Source organism: Chelonoidis abingdonii, chromosome 3 (genome assembly GCF_003597395.2).
Source record: "Chelonoidis abingdonii isolate Lonesome George chromosome 3, CheloAbing_2.0, whole genome shotgun sequence".
Taxonomy (NCBI): Eukaryota; Metazoa; Chordata; order Testudines; family Testudinidae; genus Chelonoidis; species Chelonoidis abingdonii.
Window position 1 is genome coordinate 125238291 of NC_133771.1, and position 24271 is coordinate 125262561.

The following is a 24271-nucleotide window of genomic DNA, read 5'->3' on the forward strand; positions in this document are numbered from 1 at the left end:
ATTTGAATAAAACTGATGAAAAGTCAAGAAACTTGCAGTAAGAGCTCACTGTGCCCTTTCTTAACAACAGCTTCTTGTAAGAAATAAATCTGAGTAAGACACTGATTTCTTTTGTGGCCTTGGAGAAGTCACTTCTCTGCCTCGGATTATCTGCAAAATGGGGATAGAATAAGAGACTCATAGGATTGAAAGGGACCTCGAGAGGTCATCTAGTCCAGTTCCCTGTACTCATGGCAGGACTAAGTATTATCTAGATCGTCCCTGACAGGTGGTAACAACGCTCAGATATATTGCTAGAGATGTTGTGCAGATTCAGTAATGTTTGCAAAATAAAGATGAAAGCTGCTACATAAGTGCGAAATATTATAAAGAAAGTAAAGGTTTAAATTTATTCCAGACAGGAAGAGAAAGGGGCCATTTGTTTCTCTTACTCATCAATGGCTCATACATCCATTTCAGTGTTTTGTTTTTTTTTTACAAGTATTAGAATAGTGTACTGAACACATAATCTGAACTTTCCTTTCTTTAACTAGTAACTGGGCCAGGATACCTGTAGATCAGGGGTTCTCAAACTGGGAGTTATTACATGGGGGTCACGAGCTGTCAGTCTCTACCCCCAGATCCTGCTTCATCCACCAGCATTTTAATAGTGTTAAATATAAAAAAAAGTATGTTTTTAATTTATGGGGGGTCACACTCAGAGGCTTGCTGTGTGAAAGAGGTCACCAGTGCAAAAGTTTAGGAACAACTGCTGTAGATTGTAATCTGATTAATAGGTATTTTAGACTTTGCTTTACCTCTCATGCAAATTCCATATTACTTGATGCAGCACCTCGTATTTTCACTGGTTTATCACAGCAGTCCTGCAAACTGTTCTGCATGGGTGGACCCTTTTCATGCATGGAATTGTGCTGAAGTCAATGGGGCTTCATGTCAGGGTAGGGATCTGCTCACAGAGAATAGGTTGCAAGATCAGGGTCCATCTTTGTCCAGTACCTGACCCCATGGAGTCCTGATACTGACTGGGGCCTTTGAGTGCTACTATAGAAACAATAATAGCAATTAAGCCGTGCAAAACAATTGCAAGGGAGGTAACTGCTATTCATGTTATTAACAACAAAAGTAAATCACAGAGAGATTAAGATACTGACTCAAGGTCACTTAAGGTATGTCTACATTGCAAAAAGAAAAGACCTGTGGCAGTGAGTCTCACAGCCCAGGTCAACTGACTGAGGCTCACACTATACTGCTAAAAATGGTAGTTTAGGCATCCGAGTTCAGGCTGAGACTGAGAGACATTAATGCCAGAAGGGGCCATCATGATCATTTTATCTGACCTCCTGCACATCGCAGGCCATAGAACCTCACCCACTCACTCCGGTAACAGATCCCTAACCTCTGGCTGAGTCACTGAAGTCCTCAGACCCTGGTTTAAAGACGTCAAGTTACAGAGAATTCACCATTTACACTAGATGAAACCTGCAGGTGACCCATGCCCCATGCTACAGAGAAAGGCGAAAAACGCACAGGGTCCCTGCCAATCTGACCCGGGGGAAAAATTCCTTCCTGACCCCAAATATGGTGATCAGTTAGACCCTGAACATGTGGGCAAGACCCACCAGCCAGACACCTGGGAAATAATTCTCTGTAGTAATTCACTGTTACTTTGTAGTAACTCTAGTGCCCCATCACCAGCTATTGAAGATATTTGCTGCTAGCAGTCACGGATCAGCTACATGCCTTTGTAGGCAGTCCCACGATACCACCCCCTCCATAAACTTATCAAGCTCAGTCCTGCAGCCAGTTAGGTTGTTTGCCCCCACTGCTCCTCTGCTGTTCCAGATCTTCATTCCTTTGATGGTTAAAAACCTTCATCTAATCTCAAGTCTAAACTTGTTGATGGCCAGTTTATATCCATTTGTTCTTGTATTCACACTGGTGCTTAACTTAACTCATCTCCTTCCCTGGTATTTATCCCTCTGATGTAGTTATAGAGAGCAATCATATCTCTCCATGTGCCTGAGTTGGTTGACCTGGGCTCTGAGACTTACTGCTGGGGTCTTTTTTTGCAGTGTAGACATACCCTTAGTGACTCATTTGCAGAGCTGAATTAGAACCCAGGACTTCTGGCTTCCAGTCTCTTGTTCTAAATCATTAAGGGTATGTCTGCACAGCAAAAGCTATACACAGGTTAGGCTACCCAAGCTAGCTTGAATCTTACTAGTACAAGTTATGTAGCAGTGGAGACAGAGCAGTGCAGGCTTCAATACAGATAACACAACCTGGCACAGTCTCTGGGTGCATGCTCAGCCCCCTAGCCTGCTTTGAAGCCTATGCTGTGCCGTCTTCACTGCTATTATTACCCATGCTAGCTGGATTCAAGCTTGTTCAGGCAGGCTTACCTATGCACAGCTATTGCTGTGTAGACATCCTGCAAGCTGAAAAAGGGGACTAAAAGGGATTGGAAATAGGCCCCAGGAATCGTTCATCTTTATTTAGGTAAAGTCACATCTGGTAGTGCCCAAAAGTTATTTGAAATGAATTGGTGGTCTCAGTTCAGTTCCTAGTGGGCAGATGTCTACAATACTAAACCCATCATCTTAGCCCATATTGAAAAATCCTATAGAATGTATTCGGGATGAAACTAATAGAGATCAAAAGAAATTATTCTAAAAACCTTAAATATTGATTAGTGATTTTTTTTAAATCCTATGGGATTTTATAGCAGATGAATGATTCCCTATTAAATTATAGGTATGCCTTACAATTTCTATGGAAACATTATTGCTCTGTATTCAGTGCTTTTCCATAACAATGACAGGCAGCTGCAGGATCCTTGCTGGCAGTCTCACCAGAATATCCAAGGACTGATGCTTTGGGACAGGGAGCATGCTCTTTTTAATCCATCTGTTAAGCACATTGGCATACTATTGGGTGCGGTATAAATATGTTAATATGTAAAAAGGGAACAGGCATGACCAGAACAACCCTCTCCTCACTCAAAGTGGTCCCTCCAGGACAAGTTTCAGACACGCAGACAGGCCAATGTGGGGAAGTTTGACCTGTTCCATGGGTAAATAAGGATGCTGAAACTGATCCTTGAATTCAGTGGTGGTTCAGTGTGCAGTGCTTTGCAGGACCAGACTATTAGCTTAGTGTAGCCAGACATATGATGTAAGCCTTCTAATTTCCTAGAGGCAGTATTTCTCATGGGGATTGGTAGGCTGTTAGTACTTTCTCAGATCTTTAGTGAAGATACATTGCTACACCTCTCTTTCTAACCACATTCCCTGTGTTAGCAGGCATCCTGTGTGTATGGCAGATCTGGTTTAGAAAATTATGGGCATGGTTTGAGCAGTGGATGTGTATAAAAATTAACCAATGTGGGTTCAGATTTAAAATCCCCAACTATATCCCTCAATTGTCATCTGGTGTATTTCACAAGCATTGAATTCATGCAGCAATACTGTAAAAGCAATGTGTTTCACTGTAAGCAAACTCACTCCTGCAGAGCACGCATCCTAAATAGGCATGTCTCTGTGTAGCTGTTATATTGTCACATACAATTCGCAGGATCACATTCACGGAAAGACAGCATTAAATTGTGAAATCTCAGCTTCTGTTCAGCCCCACAGATTTCCCTCCTTCCCTTGAGATCAGAACAGTTGCTACTAGGGATGATATCTCAGGCAGCACCAGGTGGATGAAGGAAAGAGAGCCAGTAGGGTTCAACCTTCGCTGGCAAGCAGCAGCTGTGGTATTTTCACAGCTGGCTCAATGAGAGTGTGAAGAGTAACGCAGTACCAGCAATCAAAGCTGTCTCACACCTTAGAGGTAATAGATGCAGGATAAAAAAATTCACTATCCACGTGGAACGTTCCCAGGCTATCATAGAAAAAGCTCTAAAAGAACTAGACCGCTATTTTTTTGGTAAGTGAACAACTCCCTTCCCACCACAGATATAGAGCTAAATCTTGAAGGCCTTTGGCATGATGTATGCACAGCATTTGTGCCGGTATAACTACAGGATGTCAGTTAGGGGTGTTTGTTTTTGTTTGGTTGGGTTTTTTTACTGGTATAGTTATACCATTATAACCCCTAGTGTCAGATGTCCCAACAGTCCTGGGTTTTGTGGGACTGTCCTGCTTTGACCCATAAAGCCTGGTCCTTTTGAAACGGCTCCTGTCCTACACGGCTGTCTGGGCTTGGATCCCTGCTCCCAGCACTGTGACCTGGCCTGTGGTGCACAGGCTCACAATGCTGCTCAGGTTTGGCCCAGCCCACTCTGACAGAGGGGTAGCTGGGCCAAGTTTGAGTAACCAGTGCTGCAACCCTGTGTGCCAGGGTTAGGTTGCAATGCCTGGAGCAGGGAGCCACGCCCAGCCAGACCCACAAGACAGGAGCTGCTGTTGCAGGGTAAGTTCAAGGTGGGCTTGCTTTGCAACCTCCCAAGCCTCCCATCCCTCAGGGGAAGGATCCACTTTAGCATATGCCTAGAATGGATGCAGTTATGCAAGTATAAAGGTGCCTTATATCGGCATAGTTTAATCTCCTTTCCATATGGAAATACTAGTACAAAGCACATTTATATCAGTATAACCATGTCCAGGGGATGGGGGAAAATGGAGGGTTTATAAGGTGTATACTTTGTGTAGAGAAGGCCTGAGAGTTGGGACACAAGCCTTTAAAGTGTATGACAAAGACTCTAAGGTTGTGTCTACACAACAAAGCGTATTTTGATTTAGTTTTGTTGGCTCAGTTGTGTCTACACTGGGGATTTTGCTTGCATAGCTATGTCCCCCAGGGGTGCGAATTTTGCACAGTTCAAGCTGACATAGGTTTGCCAGCAGAACTCTGTAGTGTAGATCAGACCTAGGTTTGGTGTGCAACGTGAAATAACAAAAGGGGAAGCTTGCAGTGAGGTGAGAGGAATGATTTTTAGTCTGGTGCTCACCTTAATTTTTTTCTGACTGCTTTCAGGGCTCCTTCCTCATTGTGTGCTGTGGTGATCTCATGTGCCGAGGTGTGCTTCTCAGAGAAGTACGAATGAAAAGACTGCAAGTTCATCCGCCGGCCAGTGCCTGTGGTACCTTTGTGAAGCCAGTTTTAAAGGACTTGAGTGATGGGCCTTCCAAATCATTTTAACCAAGTTAACTATATGCCAACTTTTTATTTAGTTATTTATGTTAACGTTTTAAACCTTTACTTTGATCAGTGATGTCACCTTCCTGCAGTTCAAATGATTGCTAGTCGCAGCTCATTGACATGCCCCAGACTATGACAATAAGAGGGAGCATCATTTGGGGCAGGAGAGAGAGAAAGAAATGATAAACTAATAGTCAACAATAGAAGGTAGAAGAAAATAATCTGCTAAAGTTCCTTTCACGGAAGTGTCTGTTTTTTTCCCTTATCGAACCACAAATGGGAAAATCCCAGCTGTGGTTTGCTTCTGTTTGTTTCAGTTGGACTTTCACAAATGTGACACGTGATGGATTTTACAAATCGTTCATGTAAACATATCGTGAAACGTGCCTTTGTTCTGATGTCTTACTATTTGGAAGATTGCAGAGGTTTAGCTGTGACAAGCATACAACAGGATGCTACTAAAGGCGGTGGCTCTTTCAACCCCGTATATAATCTAGAAGAAAGAGCCAGGTTCTGCATCAACGCCTCTGAATGTTGAAAACTGGTTGTATTCCAGCTTTCTCTCAACTGGCCCAATTACTGTCTCCCTGGGGACAATGGAAACATCAGGGCCGCCGAGAGCAGGTTCGGGCCCTGGTGAAAATTTTTTTTCGGGCCCCCCAGCAAGAGCGGAGCAGCTAAACAGGGCCAATGAAACCAGGGAAGCCAGGCCCCAGGCCCCCTTCTGGACTGCCAGGCCCTGGTAATTTGTACTGGCTTCCCCCCCGTCTCGTAGGCCCTGGGAAATTTACCAAAATAAGGGGCACCATTACGCAAAAGCTAAGGACTGCCTGCTTTCTTTCCTTTGGGGGGTGAGGTGGGTGGGAAGGAAGAGACTGGACTGCATGACCTGGCAGTAGACTCACACAGCACAATGCTAGTGTAGCTAATCGGGACAGGGCACACTCACACACACTTTCTTTAGCTCTAATCTTGTTCTGCTCTCTAGCACATATCAGATGAGTTTGGGAATGTTCACGAATGGAGCCTCGAGGCACAGAGTTTAAAGGCACACAGCACCACCAGATCTGATCACCTGTATATCACAGGCCACCAACACCACCCAACACCCGCACACGAAACAACCAGAATAAAACCAAAATCTTACAGCCCACAGGAGACTAAACTGTTAGCACTACAGGGAGAGAATAGAAGGGACTGAGATGCACCAATGCCTGAAGCCCCCCACAATGTCAGGGAACTGACTGAATGAGATATACCCAGATAACCCTGGCAAGTAACCCCCACTCCATGATACAGAGGAAGGTGACAACTACCCAAGGGCCCTGCCAATCTGACCTGGCTTTTTTGTCCTGCCCCCTTTGGTTCAGGCTCTTCTCTACCTGAAAAGATTCAGAACCAGCACTATTAACCCAGCCAACCCTTGCCACTGCTGAACTTCAACAGTGTGGATAAGTGGGGCATAGATGTATACCAGTCTTGGTTTTGCACAAAATCCACCCTCCATTTTTCAAATCTCTACTTTACAGGTTTTAACCCTACTTATATATCAAGATCAAACAGAAGTATGGGCTCACCACAATTCCTCACTGTTTCTCAATTGCACAGGATGAGCGTATAAATAAAAAATAAGCTTCTAAACATGCCCTGGGTTTCCTGTCGCCTTCCAGTGACTCCTTTCCTGTTTGCATTAATTTTGTAATATTACTTGCATTCACATTATCCTTTCAAGGTCAGTATTAGATCTAGACTAAACTGGAAGCTGCTTTTTATACCCACCTCTAGATTTTTGTCCTGAGACTTCCACCACCAGTAGGCTAGTCCCAAACTGCTCCTCTCAGGCTCTGGCCGTCCTGGCCGTGCAGTTCCTCATTCCAAAGGGTGTCATTATTCCCCTTCAGTTACATGTAGTGGGTCCCTTGTGTCTCAGATGTCCTCTGGAATCGTTTGTCCCTTTGAACCACCACGACAGCCAGCATAAAGGATTCTGGGATGCTTTTAGCAATTTAAGGTGCCCACCATTTGTGAGTGAGGAGACACAAGAGCACACTTATTAAAGAAGAAATATCAGATGGGTGATCAAATGAGCTGATAGGAGAAAAGGAGCAAATAACAATGTCTGGGCAACCACATCTCTTCTTCCCATAGGATGCCAACATACCTAAGATTGGCCCTGAATGCTGTATATTGGTATCTGTTACAGCACCCAGCAGCAGAGGAATTGCAACTGGAGTAGAATTTAAGTGTTTGCTGGATTATGGCAAACAACTAAAACTAAGAAGGGTGAACAATAATAGTTTAATGCCATTATGAATTGAACTTTCTTCTTAGAGATGCCAAAGGGATGTGCTGCTAGTTCTTATTCCAAATGTAATGGTAAAAATATGTCTCAATGAGAAGTTACTCTATCCCTTTTTTTTATACCCACAGGTTTGGCCTCTTATTCTGTCAGGTAAATAAATTCTGCTTCTGCACATTAACCATTTAGGTACCAGAAACCTAGATATAGTTTTTTTGCCAAGCTTAGTTGCTTTGAGGGCTAGACGGTGTTCTCTGTGGCACCGAAACCAGAATGGTGTGAATCTTGGTTTTGATTTGCAGCGATTCAAGTTAATATTTCCTTTAGATTTTGCTGTGTGTGGATTTGTCTCTCCTCTGCCTCTACACCTGAGGTTTGCTTTCAATTTAGGCATCAAACTAATCCAAAATCTCAAAGTGAGAATCAGAGAGAACCTGATTTCACGTCAAATTGCAACTTGCACTTGATTTCTGGCCAGAAACTGGCCTGTTTTTACTCAAATGGTTTGCAAACTTTCACAGGCCTTTGAACAAATCTGGTATGAGTTTGTCACAAAACTAAATCTCAGTGTAATTTGGGGTTTTGTTGTGAATATTTCACACAGATCTAATAAAAAGAAAAGATGCCAAGGACTCTGTGGCTCAGGAAATTGGTGATGGAACACCATCTCAATTCACCCGTTCTTAGACTGGAACATGGGTCAAGCTACCCTATGCCAACCAACCAGTTACCACCACCAGACAATTGCTTAAAAAATATACCCAGGTAAGGAATCTCCAAGGGTAGTTAGAGTCTCATGGAATGTGGCCTATAGTATGAATGGTCTTGCTCTGGTTTCCAGTGGACAGGTGATGACATCTCAAAAAACATCACCACAATTGACATGGGCTGTCTCAGAAGAACCACATGGAATGCCATAGACACTAAACGAGCCCTGAAGAAAAAAGTTTTAGACACAGAATCCTAGAAGCTAAAAGACAAATATTACGAGCAGTATAGCAAGGCACATCGGGAGGTCAAATGCCTTGTGAGAGCAGACGAATGGCATTATATTGATAATCTGGCAACACAAGCAGAGGATGCAGCTGCTTGTGGTGAACAAGAAACCGTCTACAAAATGGCACGTCTTATCAGTGGTAAATGGCAGACACCAACAAACATTCTTATCAGGAACAAACAAGGCCACCTACTAACAAGCGAAAAAGAACAAGAAATGCACTAGACAGAGCATTTCAAAGAATTGCTGAACAGGGAACCACCTAAAGAGGAAGCAAACATCCAGGAGGCAAAAGATCTTGATATCAACACAGACACCCCAACTAAGGAAGAGATCATTCAAGCCATCAAATCCTTAAAATATGGGGAAGCTCCTGGCAAGGATAACTTGAATGCAGAATTGTTCAAGGTAAATCCTAAATTAGCAGCATCTATCCTGATCCTTTTATTTACATCAGTCTGGGAAAGGGAAAACGTGCCAGTTGAGTGGACCAATGGGGTTATAGTGAAGAAATCAAAGAAAGAAGCTCTCAGTGATTGTAATAACTGGCATGGTATCACACTTTTATCTGTGCCAAGCGAAGTATTGTGTAGGATCATAGTGCAGGGTATATCAGAGGCAGTTGATAGTGTTCTCAGAAAAGAACAAGCTGGTTTTTGGAAAGGGCATGGCTGCACAGACCAGATTTTCATTCTACGAAACATAATAGAACCGTGCTTAGAATGGCAATGGCAACTTGACATACATTTCAGAGACTTTGAGAAGGCTTTTGATAGCATTCACAGGGCCAGCCTATGGCACATTCTGCGGGCATATGGAATTCCTTTCTGTATAATAAACATCATCAAATTTCTATTTCTATTTCAACTTTACATGCAGCGTTGATCGCAGTGAGCTCAGTTTTGAAGTCAAAACAGGAGTATGTCAGGGGTGTGTCATGTCTGCAATCCTCTTCAACACTGTCATCGACTGGGTAATGCAGCGTACAACAGAAGATATGCCAAGATGCATTAAATGGACAATCTTCTCATCCATTGAAGACCTGGACTTCACAGATGATGTTGTTCTTCCATCACATATCCAACACCATATACAAGAAAAAACAACTTGACTCAATGCGTTCAGCCAGCAAATTGGACTGAAAATCAATCATAATAAGACAGATATCAGGACCTTTAATATTGCCTCACCATCACCAGTACGGATAGAGGATTATGTTCTCACCAACGCAGAAACCTTCACATACTTGGGCAGCACCATCAGCCAGGATGGGGGAACAAGCCAGGGCATCCAGAACAAAATCAGTAAAGCCAGGAACACCTTCAGGAGCTTAAATACAGTCTGGAAATCATCAAAATACAACACCAAAACCAAACTCAAGATTTATCAGAACTGTGTACTTTCAACACTACTTTATAGTGCGGAATACTGGGGAATGAGAAAGTATGACATGTACAAACTGTCTTCATTCCGTACAACCTGCCTCAGAAAAATCCTCCATATCTTTTTGCCCAGAACAATCTCAAACCAAGATCTATTGACACAGTGCAGGTAAGAGGATCTGAGCACCATCATTGCCAGGAGCACTGGAGATGGATCGGCCATGTGCTTTGAATGGAAACTGATTCCATCACCAGAGTAGCAATAAGATGGACTCCTGAAGGTAAGCAAAAATGAGGCTGCCTGAAAACAACATGGTGAAGAGCTGTGGAAGTTTAGCTGAAAAACCTGGGGCAGAGCTGGGAAACCATTGAAAGACTTGCCAGAAACAGACAGGAGTGGAGGAGCTTCATCACTGTCCTAAATGCTGGAGGCATAATAGGAACATAATGATGATGATGATGATGATGATGTCTCAGGAGACAGTCCAGCAATTGACTCTACTGAGAGAGACTACTGAGGGAGATTAAGTTAGCTTCTTACCCATAATAGTTCAGCATTGAGGCCCATTGTTGAGAAGGGTGGGGAAACCTGCCCTACCACTCCCTGTGTGGTTCCAGTTTCCTGAATAACAAACAGAGCCATCCATGACAGAGCTCTTATAAACACTAAATTTTAAATGGAAAGAACTATAATCCCATGGACTCTCTCCTCCAGCGCTATCCTCCAAATAAATCCCATGCTGAGGCAGTTTATTTCTGTCATAACTCCACTGTCTTCAGACAAGCTACCCCTAGGTGAATTTGGCTCAGTACCTTTAGATATTTAGGTGCAACGACCAGTTACTCTTTTTGTGCATGCACACACACATACACAGAGCAGAACAAAATGTTCTGAGAGGCTTTTACCACTCATCAAAATCAAGATTACAGATTAGAAACAAATATCCCTAGTTTAGATTGTGGTCTCATACTGTTGCCACTAGCAACTGCTGCTGCTTTACTTAAACACTCCAGGTTTGTATGGCTGTCAGCATTTTACAATAAGACGGCCGTACATCATTTTTAAAAAGCAAATTCTCCTTATAGGACAGATGCTGACCTCTGCCCCAGAGCACATGAGAATACCTTTACCCCTGCTCGGGCGCATGCTGAGAGCAGGAAAGGGGGAGGCTGGAGTGCACAGCACTGATCCCCAGCTAGTGTAACAGCCCCATTGGGAACATTACAAACTGGCAGAATCTGGGACATCCCTGATTTTGCTCTATGTTACACTAGGGGAATCGGTCTCCGATAGCTCCAGAGATTGGAGGAGCATAAAGGTGGCTTTAGCTCACCATCCGGAACTCTGACACAGATGAAGTTATGGCTGCATATGTTTACTCAAATACAAATCACAATGTGTGTGTTGTGAATGTTTTCTTTGATCCCAGATTTGGTACAACTTACCAGAGATGATGATTATATATGGTATAAAAATGGACTTTAGCTGCAATTCTCTGAAACATTCCCTGGTTCAGTAATATCCTGCCTGAGGTTTGCAAAACAGAGCCAAAGGTTTGCTTTCTTTCAGAACTTTCCCCCATTCAACCGCCTTTTAAAGTTTCATTTTGGTTTTACCATTTCTCTCATTTATGAGATGAATGAATTACTTTGGGACTTTTCACTCTGCAGACAATTGCAGTTTGTGGTCTTTCAGTCAACAACCGCGCCTTATTCAGTATTGACATAAAAACTCCCCAAAACTATCTCAGTCAAGGTCTTCTCAATAAGATATCTACCAGTCCTAGAGTGCAAGCAAAAGCTCCATTATAAAAGGTAAACTGAACATTGGTTCAAAACTCCAACAGTCACCCTATAAGGTCTAGTGACTGTTATGACATTTATGCAGTATGACTCAACTGCAATATGCGGTTTTAAGGTCAGTTGTGCAACAGAGAGGTCCAGTTCTGACCTTGTGTAATTCAACTGAAGTCAATGTTCAGAGGATAGAAATGAATATGCATTATAATATATGTGACAAATCCTGAGAGACATAAGAGAGGGGTCCTATTGGGTTCCAGGAAGTGGGTGGATATATCAGCCCTAGAATGGTGAAGACCCTGTTGCCTATGAGTGATAAAAGGTTACCTCATGTTAACCAGAGACACCTGAGGCCAGTTAAAGGCTGGCAGTGACTTTTAAAAATGTCTATTTTGGTGTGAGAGGAAAGGGGTGAGATGAGACAAAAGTTCCAGCAAGAACTTGCCAGGTTGCCAGGCTGTCCTGCTTTCCTACACAGAAAGAAGCTTAGGCTTGGTCTACACTAAAAAGTTAGGTCGAAGGAAGATGCCTTAAGTCGACCTGTTAATGTATGTGTCTCATTACCAGGTCCTTTACGCTGACTGAAGTCGCCTTCAATTTCAACTTCTGTAATCCATTTCTGTGAGAGATGTAGTGCTTAGTTCGATTTTCATAGGTAGACTGCGAGGTAGTGCAGATGCAGCATTGTATAATTCGACTTAATTGACCTCCAGGTGGTATCTGCTTTGTGCATCGATGCAGGCACTGCTAGTGAGGATACACTCCATCGAGACAATGAGCATAGTGTGGCTGCGCACAATCGACTTCATTAATTCGGAGGGTTGAGGTTGACTTAGATAAAGTCGACTTAATTAGATAAAGTCGACTTAATTTTGTAGTGTAGACAAGCCCTTGAGTTAACAGCTGCCCGGGGAAGGACTGGCAACTAGGAGCCAGTGCAGTAAGACAATACCCAAGAGAAGGGGTAGGGAAAAGTATTTCTGTTTGTGACAAACTTGTCATAATTGTCAGAAGACTGAAATGAAAAGACATAATATTTCTGTGATAGCCCTTGAGGAAAAATCCTACAGAATTTTCTAGGGTTGAAACAAGTAGGGTTTCTGTAAAAATTAAATAGGATTATTCTAAAAATCCATAGAGTTTAATAGAGAATGATCTCCTTTCCATAGAATTTAAAATCATATTCCTGTGACAAAATTCTACAGATGGGTTTAAAATTTTGTACTAGAGTTGTTATTCTATAGACTGCCCTATAAGGGGCAACACTGAGAAAACTGTTTGAGCCAGTAGTTCCCTTTCATCAGGTAGAGCTGTGGTCCAATGGATGAAGCTCCTGGCTGGGTGTCACCTCTGCTCCGGATTATCTGTGTGACCTTGGGCATGTATAACAGGGAGCTAATATAGCTTATCCCTTTGTGCAAAGTGTTCTGATATCTTTGGGTAAAAATAATAACTGTTGTAAAATCCATTAAAAGTCAACATTTGCCAGTTATCACTGATAGCTTTTCCTGAAGTGGCCAATGGGAGCTGTGTTAATTCTAATTTTACTGTGAAACTGTTGACAAATGTAGGCATTCTAACTGCAACCACCATAAAGGCAAAGTATTCTTAGGCTGGGAGTATACTGTGTTTGTGTGCAATCATTAACCCTGAGTACCGTATCTCCACGACAGCATTCTTCACACTTTTCAAATGGTCTATTCAGAAAGTGATGGTTACCCTCTAGCCAGTTCAAATACTATATTATTTTGAACACAGAATTTAAAATAATGTTGGAACAAGCCTTTTTTCTCTTGTTGCATTTTTGTGCTGGAAAAGTCTCCAAGCACGGACTCCCTTTGCTTGGTCTGATCCCAAGCAAGGTGCATACCATGGGGACTCTTGCCTACCCATGGCAGTGACTTGTATTTGGACCACTCTGAAAGTATGGGTTAAGATACAATTACATGTCATAAGGTTTCACCTTCTCCTTCACGTCTGGCCCTCTTTTTCCCTGGGTCTTGCACAGCTACCTGCACATTGAGATGTTAGAATGGATCAACTCTGCACATACACCAGTGCTTGAAAAGTGCATGTGACAAGTCCCTTAAACCTCTAAGAGAAAACGTTTGTAGGCTCAAATTTTCAAACTTGAGTTTCAGAGCCCAGCTTTAAACACTCAGTTTGAGGCCCCTACATAACAGACAGCCTGGCTTTCAGAGGTGCTGAGGAGCTGCAAGGACGTAAATGGGAACTGAAGCTGCTCAGCACCTTTTAGAATGAGGCCCCTTTTATTTATGTCTACATAAAGATGTAAGTGCCTAACTTTTGGCAGCCATGTTTGCAAATGTTGGCCTGTAATTATTAGCATCCTTGTGCCAAATTCTGAAATCACAAGTATATTTGCACTGCAATCAAACACCTGTGGTTGGCCCAGGATAGTTGCTTTGGGCTCAGACTGCAGACCCATAAAATTGCAATGTAGATGTTTGTGCTAAGGCTGGTGCTCAGGCTCTGAGACCTCCAGGAGGCAGGGATGGTCTCAGAACCTGGGCTCCAGTCTGAGCCTAAATATCTACATTGCAATTTTATAACTCTGTGAGCCCCAGCCAGCTGAGCTGGGCCAGCCACAGGTGTTCTGTTGTAGTGTTGACATACTTATTGGTTCCTCATCAAACAAAACCTCTCCCAGGTTTAACTGGATAACCGCTGCTGGGTTGAACTCCTTTATATCACATTTAATATATCACATATTGGTTGGGTTTACGAGATCAGACATGTGCTGGTAGGCATATTGAAACATTCTTAAATCCTAGGCACTGGCACTTGTAAGCTTTAATTAATTGCAGTAGTGGTGAGGGGAGGAAATAATTGCTTCATCTTTAAAAATATCTCTCCAACTGCACTATTGCACATACAGAGTTAAATTCTGTGGTCCCTGCTTAGAACTTAGCTCAGACAACATCCCACTGAGATCACAGCCATGTTGTCTGCATTAGCACTGTGGCCCGACTTCAGCCAAGTATTTAAGCAGGGACTTCAGTCCATCCCTCTTCAGTAAAGCACAGAAATGGTTTGCTGTAGCAGGATGAACTACAGAATTGATGCAAGAATGGCAGGACTTCATCCATAGATCAGAGTGACTATTTTGTCATTGTAGCCAGTATCTCATAGTACTTCTGTCACCTCTCATCTTTTCATCATAATACAGAAAAAAGTCAAAGGCCCTTATGCACCTAACTCACTTAGGTTGTTTTCATAAGTTTTTCCTATTTTCCACACACCGAGCCACTTGGTCAAGGAGCTATGGCCCGTTTTGTTTCTTGAGGAGTGTTTTATTTATGTTGAAAAGTTAAAAAGAAGCAAAGGGAGAAAAAGCCAATAGGTGATTTAGTGGAAGCAGAGCAGGTACCCCATCTGTGATCGCATCCGACTACTCTTTATTGGAGGGTGGTGTGTGCAGGAGTTTGGCTAGATGTTTAGTTGGATAGTTTTAAGATTTTAATGAAAGCAAATTGAACTTGAGATGCTGGTGGTTTTCAGCTCAGGTCCAAGGTGCTAAATCATGTAAAGGTGGTTGGGAAAAAAAAATCCCCACCAACATTTGAATGTGATTGCTTAAGTTCCTATTCAGAAATAAACCCCAAAAGGAAATTACAGTCACTCCTTGATCTCTCCTCTTCCTTCTTGTTTTCTATCTTCTTTAACAGTGTTTAGCAGACCTTGGTTTTACTTCCTTAAAACGAACCTTCTCTTTTTCTTTAATTGTGTCACTTCAGTGTAAGTTACAATAGTTAGCTGCAGTTTGAAGGTCTGAAGTTCAAAGTCCCCTGCCAAAAAGCCCCATTGGAGGTTGTGCTGATGTTTCTGTGACCCTGCAGATTTCTTAGAAGAGGGAGAAGTAACAATTAGGGCCTGATTCTCCACTCCCTTGCCCTCTGTGCAGTCGTTTATATCTGTGTTATAAAATACAACCATTCTAATTTGGATAATGTTTCACATGTATAAGTGGCTACAAGAGGTGCGGGAAGAATCAGGGCCTCAGTGTCCAGACTGCGCTGTCCTCAGAGCAAATGCATGCAAGTCTTTACTGCTTTAAAAGGTTCTACCATTTTCAGTGCTATAATGGAGAAGTCCAATAGACACACAGCGGTGTCTTTCAGAATGGTACATATGCCCCCTGTGTGTAATCAAGGCCCTACCTGAATCTAAAGGGACACTTGGAGCTCGAGGAGACATTCTCACACTAGCTCTCATCAAGGTAGTGCACTAAAAATATTAGCGTCACTGTGGTAGCGTGGGCAGCAGCAAGTGAAATGATGGTAAAACCAAAGCTAGTAACAGGGTCCTTCATAGGAACCTCCCCCCAGCCCTGGGGGGGAGGGAATTAAGGAAATTTTAAATTATTTTAATTGTTTTAATTATATTACTCTTACCATCATGTGTCCGGGCTTGGAGTGAGGCTTGCTGGAGCTTGTGAATAAAGAATGAATAAAAGAAGACCAAGTGATAAAAAATATCAACCTATGAACTTGTCATGATGCAGCCCCTAAGGAATGGTAGTAATGTCTTTCTTTCGTGGTCAGATAATAATGTGCTCTTTCATTTTTCTTGACGGGCCCTTCCATCTTTGCTGGGCAAGAGGCAAAGAATCAGAAACTCAGCTTATGCAGGAAGAGGAAAAGAATCAGTGATGAAAGGTGCAGGACACTTTGGCCAAGGTGAATGAATAGCTGCAAAGGGAGGAGAGGCAGTTGCAGAAGGAGAAGGAGGCAATCCAGCATGAGGAGAGAATGGTGACACAGTTCCTGGAACATGACCAGAGGTGGAGGGAAGCACAGCAGAAGGACCTTTTCAAGAGGTTGCTCACTCTTGGCCACCAGGCTATAGGCCCCAGCTCCAGCTACTGTCCGAGATTCATTCACTGAGTCCCCACCACGCTCCCCCATCCTGCAGCCTAGGCAGTTAATGGACGATTCTGGGGTTGGCTGGCTCATGACCCACGCAATGAACAGTTTGTGGAACAATCAAATATACCCTTTGCAACAGTCCACCCTGTGCAACTGAAGCCCACATGTGCAGCACGCTTCAGAAGGGCAAGGAGAAAAGGCACACAGGGGGCATACAGTTCTGCAACCAGTGAGACGTAGCGGTGGCACTGTATACGGTTTGGCATTGTGGCACTTTTGTTGCTTTGGGTGTTTATTTAGCACTTTTTTGTTGTATTATCTTTTGCCTCTTGCTGGCAGCTGGGCAGCTTATAAGATTTGTAATTGAGATTTAAATACTTGTTTCAAATAAAGTGTTTTGTTTGCAAACAAGAACAAATTTTAAGGTTACAAGAACAGGCTTTATTAAATTCATAAAAATCACCATCCATGTCACCAGTACATCAGCTGTATGTAGAGCTACATTAACAGGTTTTATTAAATTCATAAGCTTCATTGACCACTAAAATTGTGGGATAAGTATGGGAGAATTTGTATGTGATAGCTACATTACTCATTCCCCTCATCCATAGGCCCTGCAAACCCTCCACGTGAGCGTACAAGGCATCCCTGATTTCCCTGGCATGTGGGGATCCCGCCCCTGTAAAGATAAGTGCACTTTCTGGTTGTAATGTTCCTGCAATCTAGCAGCGTCCTGAGGCCATGCCTGGCAAAATGGTTCTCCTTTTATCTTGCAAATGTTATGTTGTGCGGTGCACTGCAGGCCACAGTAATGCAGAAGGCCCTGGTAACATTAGCATCCAAATGATTCTGAAGGCAGGGCTATTTTGACTTCAACCTGGCAAATGTGCATTTCGCCACCATCCTACAGCTACTGAGTGTGTATCTGACCCTTCTTTTGTCAGGTCCTCTGAAATCAGGGTGCGGTTTCATAAGCCATGGCAGAAAGGGGTATGTGAGCTCCCCTAAAATAACAGGGGGGACAGAGACTCCATGTATAATAATGTCATTTGAAGGGAATAATTTCCCTGCTCATCCATGAAGAAAAAGTCCTGATGTCCGAAAAACTTGTGCTTGTGGCCCTGCTCCAGAAGCGCTGGTCTCCACGTGGGGAATATGCAATGGTGACAGCTGGCATCAGCAGCATCCATCATGTTGCGGATGCCATGGTTGTGTTGCTCTCTGAGAGCTGCTTTCTATAGAACAGATACTGCAGCTGAAACATCCACCAGTATCTCGCAGATGTTCTGCCTGAATCCTCAAATAGTGAAACTGCAAGCAGGGAAAGGTCTTCCACTGGTGCTGGACTGACCCAAAATGGCTCATCTGCTTGTATTGGTGGGCTAAGAACACTTCCGGTCAAGTGTCACAAGATGGACAGACAAGTTCTCCAACAATACACTATGAACCAAGCCCTAAAGCAGTTACCGTTATCTATGACCCTGGGATATATGTCTGAAATGTGTCAGCGTACCACAGTATGGATGTGCCAGCATAGGTATAAGATGTGCATAACAGTGCAGTGTGAACACTCAAAGGAGGGCTTGGAATGAATGGATTAGCAAGCACGAGTGCATGGATCTGGGTGTACTATTCAAGACAGACATACCCTCAGCGTTATAGCATATCAGAAGTAATGGAAACTGAATTTGCCCATCTTCTGGATTTTCACTTCTTTTGCCATTTTCCCATGATGTGTACAATTTTGGGAGGGTGGCTTTGGCAGCTGGGATTAGAGGATTGGTATTGGAATGTATTTCAAAGGCAGGGATGCCTGTAGCTGGGTTCAGTAGCTGTGGATAACGGGGTGAGGTCACTCTGGGGGAATGCTGGATGATAAGTTCACCAGTGTGAAAGTGGGATCAAGTCACTTGCAGGAGGAAGTTAGGCACATGCTGGCAGTGACAGCTGTAACTCCTGTTTTGATTCTGCCCTTTTTCATGACCCGTGTGCAGTGTAAGCTCTCTGAATCATCACTCAGACAGGGCCACACACACACAGTGGGAGAAAGCGTTCCAGACCCATTTGTTGTTGGTTCCTTTCATCGTTAGGATGACTGAAAGGAGGAACAGGGAGTCAGCATGGTGGATTGCTGGAGCTCTCTCTGTAGGAAACAGAAATTACTGAAACTCAACCCAAACCTCCTTTGATAATTATAGAAAACAGGCTTATAACTATTTGGAGATGGGCCTGAGCTGCAAAGTTTGAGGGCAGCCAGCTTCAGGATTTGAGCCTGGCCCAATCAGTTTTGGATCCAGATTTTAAGTCGTGACCCATCTCTAAAAATATCATTGAGCAGTATGACTTAAAAGCTGTATATAAGTCAGAAATGTCAGTCTGCAGGGGCTTCACCGAGCCTCTGAAAACGACAAACATAATTACACATACCACACTAGCTCCTGAAGTGAGATGTGTGCATCAGTGTATCTGGCTGCTGGGTTACTGAGATTCCTTACCACGGCTCTTCCATTGTGCCACGGTAATGTCAAGCTTTTGCTGGACTTTGGCATATTAGGAATGCTATACATTGATACAAGCTATTCCATCTGCCAGAATTTGGTGCATTAAGAATAACATGCAAGATCCCAGCAAAATGAGCTGCGTATCAACATGTAGCAATCTTTACTATGCAATGTTGCAATAAAATACAAAGTCCTGTTGAAGTCAGTGGGATTTTATGAGGTGTTCAGCTGTGCCCATGAAATAATCAAAGTTAAAGGCAGTACACAGACAAACACAGAATATCAAAAGTATTAATTGATCATGCACAACAACATATGTATTTTTTTAGATTTAAACAGCTTGGACTATTTTCAAATATGGTTTTTGAATTGTAGTAAAATCAACCTGTTGATTGGAGCTAATCTCTTGCTAAATGATTGGTGCATAACTCAGCTAGTTTTGATCTAGTAATGCTGGGTTAAAAAGCAGACAAATCCTACTTTTAATTTTTTGTTTTTTCCCCCCTGTGAATTTGCTGGTTAATAATGAGGCAAAATAAACAAATATCATGTCTGCTCTAAGAAAGTAGGTCCTTTCAGCCACATGTGAATTTAAAATAGCTGAATTGTAATAAAACCCCTGGATTTAAAAAGGAAAATCAAATACACACAACTAGAGCAGTGCTATAAGTGTCACTCTGACAAACAGCTATGATTCATTTTGATGCTGCAGTACAATGCAGAAAAGCCTTCTGACATTAATTTTTGGAGACTCTATCCAGTTTTCCCATATTGCATATGCAGGATATGGAAAAAAGCAATGGGAATTGAGTAAACTGCATTGCAAATGGATTTCTGGATTTTCACTTTCATAAACCGCATAAACCAATCACAATCTGCTGCTGTGGTGAGGGCAGGGATATTGGGGTTGATTGCATGGTATCATCAAGACAATGGGGATCACCATATCACCTCCTGGTCCATTCCTGAAGCAGCTGGTGATACTGGTGCTCCTCTGCACCTGCAGAAAATATTAATCAGCAGACTTCACCAGTCCTCACTGAACCTTGCCACATTAGTGTGGAAATTGAGAAAACTAGTCTTCAGCTAGTTCAGTTACACCTACAGTACTACATACAAGAAGCCATTAACAAAGTAATCTCCAGTATTCTCCTTGCCCCTTTGTGCATGTGTGTTATGAGATCATATTTAATTACATGATCACACACACTAGTTTTTCCACAAGACCTCTGCCTCATTCAGGGCACAGCATGAATGCCCAAGGGGGCAGAATTAAGTTTGCTTGAGCAACCATAACTCTGGCAGTCTTAATCTTTCTAGTATTTGACTTGGCAACCTAAATAACATTATTTTAACATAGTTTTTAATGTTTTTTATGTTTATATTTACAAATATAGGGAAGAATTTGTTGCAGATCTGAAGGTTCAAGGCAATTTGAGTGAAAGTGATCTTGAAATGAGGGATTTCATGATTAGGAAAGGGAGAAGTGAGAGCTTCAGAACAAGGACAATGGACTTCAAAAACACAGACTTTAACAAACTCAGAGAATTGGTAGGTAAGGTCCCATGGGAAGAAAATCTAAGGAATACAGGAGTTCAGGAGGTCTGGCAATTTCTCAAAGAGACAATATTAAAGGAGCAACAGCAAACTATCCTGATGTTTTGTTTTAAATAGGATGAATAGTAAGAGGTTAGTATAGCTCCAGTAGGAGCTCTTTAATGAACTGAAAATCAAAAAGGAATCCTATAAAAAGTGGAAACATGGATAAATTGCTACAAAAAATAGTACAAACGTAGGGACAAAATCAGAAAGGCTAAGGTACAAAATGAGTTACATCTAGCAAGGGACGTAAAAGGCAATAAGAAGAGGTTCTTTCAATACATTAGGAGCAAGAGAAAGATGAAGGAAAGTGTAGGCTCTCTACTTAGAGGAGAAGAGCTAATAACTGATGACATGAAGAAAGCAGAGGAGCTTAATGCTTATTTTGCTTCAGTCTTCATTCAAAAGGTAAATTGTGACCAGAATCTTAACTCAAGTCATATTAACAACAAGGGGGAAGGAATGCAAGCCAAAGTGGGTTAAAGAATACTTAGATAAGTTAGATGTATTCAAGTCAGCAGGACCTAGTGAAATTCATCCTGTGTTACTTAAAGAATTAGCTGAAGCAATCTCAGAACCATTAGTGATTATCTTTGAAATTCATGGAGGATGGGTAAGGTCCCAGAGGACTGGAGAAGGACAAACATACTACTTGTCTTTAAAAAGAAATTGAATTATAGACCAGTTGTCCTAACTTCAAAATGCGGAAAGATACTGGAACAAGTTATTAAGCTATCAATTGTTTAGCACCAAATGGGTAATAAGGTTATAAGCAATAGCCAACCTGAATTTTCCAGAACAACTCTTGCCAAACCAACCTAATTTCCTTCTTTGACAGTTTTACTGGCCTAGTGGCTAGGGGTGAAGCTGTAGACATGATATATCTTGATTTTAGTGCAGATTTTGACACAGTCCCACATGACATTCTCATAAGCAAACTAGGGAAATGTGATCTAGATGAAATTACCGTAAAGTGAGTGCACAGCTCCTTGAAATTCTGTACTCAAAGAACAGAAGAGTAGTTATCAATGGTTTGCTGTCAAACTGGGGGCTGTATGTACTGAGGTCCCACAGAGGTCAGCCCTGGGTCCAGCACAAATTAATATTTTCTTTAGTGACTTAGATAATGGAGTGGAGAGTATGCTTATAAAATTTGCAGATGACACCAAGTTTGGAGGGGTTGCTAGTGCTTTGGAGGACAGGGTTAGAATTCAAAATGATCTTGACAACTTGGAGAATTGGTCTGAAACCAAGAAGATGACATTCAATAAAGACAAGTGAAAAGTACTTTACTTAGGAAGAAAAAAGTCAAATGCAGAATTGTAAAATGGGGAATAACTGGCTAGGTGGTAGTACTGCTGAAAAGGATCTGGGAGTTAGACTGTATCACAAATTAAATCATATGAGTTAACAATACGACATAGTTGTGAAAAAGACTAATATTCTGGTGTGTATGAACAGGAGTGTTGATAAGACATGGGAGATAATTGTTCCTCTCTACTTGGCCTCAGCAGGAGTACAGTGTCCAGTTCTGGGCACCATACTTTAGAAAAGATGTGGACAAATAGGTTGAGAGTCCAGAGAAGAGCAACAAAAATGATAAAAGGCTTAGAAAACCTGACCTATGAGGAAAGGTTGAAAAAACTGGGCATGTGTAGCCTTGAGAAAAGAAGACTGAGAGGGGACCTCCTAACAGTTCTCAAATACGTTAAGGGCTGTTACAAAGAGGACAGTGAACAATTGTTCTCCATGTCCATGGAAGGTAGGAGAAGGTAGGTCTAATCTGCAGCAAGGAATATTTAGGTTAGATATTAGGAAAAACTTTAACTATAGGGATAGATGAGTACTGGGCACTCTTCCAAGGGAGGTTTTGTAATCCCTGTCATTGGAGGTTTTTAAGAACAGGTTAGGCAAACACCTTTCAGGGATGGTATATATTTGGTCCTGCCTCATTGCGGGGGGCGGGACTTGATGACCTCTCAAGGTCCCTTCCAGTCCTACATTTCTATGATTCTTTAAGCAGATGCTACACAACTTCCTGCCATTGCTATTCTATGAAATATCTAGTATTCCATTCTGGGTGAGTAGTTTGGACTTCTTAGTTTCAATAACCCTAAATTCCAGATGAGACAGGATCATACTGTCTAATTCCTTTGGTGCACTCCCTTGTGAGCTTTGGCCATGTCAATCCTGAGCTGCTTTCACAGAATCTGGATCCTCAAAAGTCAGGTTCTTTCCCTTATGTTTTCCTGGAATCTGTTATGTAGCCAGCTTCCTGGAAATATATTTTTCACTGGCTGGATCTACAAAATATTTATTGACTCAGATCATGGAGACTGATGTTGCAAGTCAAAAAAATTACCCCATTGAAACTAAGTTTCGTTTTACTTGAATGTTACCCAAAGAAAGGAAGGTGACACAATGGAAACAAAGAGGAACAACTGAGCCAGAATGCTCAGCCTTGAGCCTGTGACTTTTGTATTTCTCAAAAGCACCTCCATCCTAATCTCATGATGTTTGCTAGTAGGAGGGCAGCTGACTGAAGGGTTCTTGGAAGATGTCACACTACTGATGTGTGACTGAATATGTCTGAAACAACCAGACATTTCTGTTTCAAGAAGAGGTCAATGAGTCCAGAAAAGTGTGGATTTGGATGTTAGTCAAAGACAGGGGGGGCTCTAAGCATTTTGCCATCCCAAGCACGGCAGGCAGGCTGCCTTTGGCGGCTTGCCTGCTGAGGATCCACTGGTCCCGCGGCTTCGGCGGACCTCCCCCCACCAGCAGAGCGCCCCCAGCAGCTTGCCGCCCCAAGCACGCGCTTGGTGTGCTGGGGCCTGGAGCCGCCCCTAGACAAAGAGGATGGCAAACCTGAATCTCATCTGTCCTTAAATTCCAAGTATGGAGTGCAGGTCTTTTCTGGGCAAGACACACTGTCTGGGGAGAGGATGAGAGAACAAACAATACAAGAGAGATAAGTACTCGTGTTGTTTAATGCACTCCCAGAAGGCACTCAGATACTATGGTGAGGAGTGCAGTATAAGAACCTATATAGAACAGAATTGCATGTATCTGCATTGCAAAATTGGGCCAAATCCAGCCCGGTGTAAGAGGGTGAAGTTCTAACAGGGGAAATCTAGACTAGTCTCTTTTCCCAAAAATGCTCACTGTTGCTGTCACTGAAGGGGAAAACCAGACCAGCATGGTACACAGGTATATATCTTCTGTGTACTGTTTAGCAGTTAAAAGCAATCGCTTTTGTTCACTACAGGCACAGAGGCCCTGCCTTTCTTTGTCAGATAAAACCATCTTAGCACCAATAAGCATCATCCTTGCTATGAGCTCAGTAACCTTTCCTTTTTCCATTTAACAGTGGAAAAAAAAATTCTGGGAAGAACTAGGCTGTTGACACAAGATCTGGAGAATAGAGTCACTGATCTATCATTAGTTCATGACAATAACTGTCAGTACACATGCACCATAAAGGATGAATAAAGTCAAAACCCAAATAAGCCAATGAAAGGACTCCTGCTGGCTCCAATGGGCTTTGGCTCAGATCCTGAATCTTTCTGTGCCTTTCAGTTCCCCATCTGTAAAATGGGGATGATACTACTTCCTTTCTCCCACTTTTTGTCCCTCTTGTCTATTTAAACTGTAAACTC

The 24271-nt window shown here is 42.5% G+C and overlaps 1 protein-coding gene across 1 annotated transcript in view; it reads right to left on the reverse strand.

Moving 5' to 3' along the window:
• EZR (ezrin) overlaps positions 1 to 24271 on the reverse strand; it is a 705905-nt gene that overhangs the window by 151613 nt on the left and 530021 nt on the right. The window lies entirely within an intron of this gene.